Source organism: Octopus bimaculoides, chromosome 6, assembly GCF_001194135.2.
Source record: "Octopus bimaculoides isolate UCB-OBI-ISO-001 chromosome 6, ASM119413v2, whole genome shotgun sequence".
NCBI classification, from domain to species: Eukaryota; Metazoa; Mollusca; class Cephalopoda; order Octopoda; family Octopodidae; genus Octopus; species Octopus bimaculoides.
In genome coordinates this window covers 32772008-32773767 of record NC_068986.1, presented here as the reverse complement: position 1 = coordinate 32773767, position 1760 = coordinate 32772008, and positions in this window count along the sequence as shown.

The following is a 1760-nucleotide window of genomic DNA, read 5'->3' as shown; positions in this document are numbered from 1 at the left end:
CACACACACACACACACACACACACACACACACACACACGCATACTCACACACATGTATATATATATATATGTTTCACATTTATTATTTCTTGGATGTATTTCATCCAAATCTTTTGTACAGGTATTTTTTCGATATATCTTTCGGTAGAGAATTTCATGTCTATCTTTTGTGAGATATCTTTTTATGAATATCTTTTGTGTGATATTTACTTCAAATATATCTTTTGTACGATATCTTTTATGTGATAGCTTTTGTAAAACATTTTTTTTTTGCACCACACACACATAGCTTTCGTACCATAAGAATACGAAATGAATTAAAGTAGGATTGATACATGAATGGCAACTCAACACAGGATGAGTATGACAACACTACTGTCGATCTCTTCCTCTGGACATAATTTGTTGCCCGAAGATTCAAGAAGCATAGAATAAACTAATGCGACAAAATTATGATACCTTTTATGAGATATCCTTCACCTAATTAATATATTCTTATCACCATAGATAACGAAGATGGCCATCACATTTAAGAGCGATTTGAATAATGTCAGATAAGAAGTCGGAATTGTCTGAGTGAGTTTCGTGTGATTAATAATAAAGCCTTGCAAACTGTAATGAATGTGTTATTAGAATATATTGGAAAAACAGGATTTTCTCAAATATGACGGTTATGCGAATAAAGGATAACATTAATTCATGTCCCATTCTCTGTGAAGATAGATAACTGATCTATCAAAGTCTTCTATAATCTTATAAAATCATTCAAGAATTGGTGCTAATATCCAACTGATATCAATCATATTAACAATGGAACTCCTTACATTTTAACTTACATATGTTTTTAAAAAATGAAATGACTTAAAACGTAATAAAATAATCTTTTAGATCTGAACAGATTGTACAAGAAATAAAATAAAAATCAATATCGTTTAATATATATCACAGCGTTGGAAATACCTTTGAATATATTACTTGATGTCTAAATTTATTCCTCTGATTGAACTTGTTCGAGATTAAAGGCATTCCAATAGTGCCACTCCTGTCTCTCTATGTTTTTTGGGGTTTTTTCAGACATGAATACTATTTTTAGCGGATAGTATGGTAAGGTAAACGCTCCTTGGATTGCTTATAAGGGTCGAGACTCGAGAATATCTGAAGATTTGTCTCCTTTGCTACTCATAGCCCATGGCTGGAGTGAAGCCTGTCACGATACACGAGAAAAATACACTTCTGATATACAGTGTTGAATGAAGATTATTTCGAGCACTGCTAGGCTAAGACCAGATATGTGTTCGCATGACAAATTAAGTACAAATTGGTTGTCGTTGTTGCTGTTGTTACTGTCACTGCTTCTGCTATTGGTCTTGTTGTTGTGTACATTCCAGTCAGCGCTAATTAAACAGAGTCAAGATTTGAGGCGTCCCTGTCAATGACCACTGTGCCCTTCCTGTTTTTTTTTTAAGTGAAAAGTGTGATTTGAAAACGATCTGGTTGCTATTTCTTGCAGGGTAAACTATCCCCTAGCAGCTCCATCGTTTATAGGCGACGAATTGACAAAAAATGATGTAGAGCCGTAGGACGAAATGCTGGTGCTTTGGCTCAATAAACACTCACAACGCCCGGTCTGGGAATCGAAACCGCGATCCTACGACCGCGAGACCGCTGCTCTACTGGGTCATTGCGCCTCCACACGTAACAGTGTGAGACGAGGTTATTCCTTTTGAATTACAGGTACAATTCACCCGGTGGGTATCTA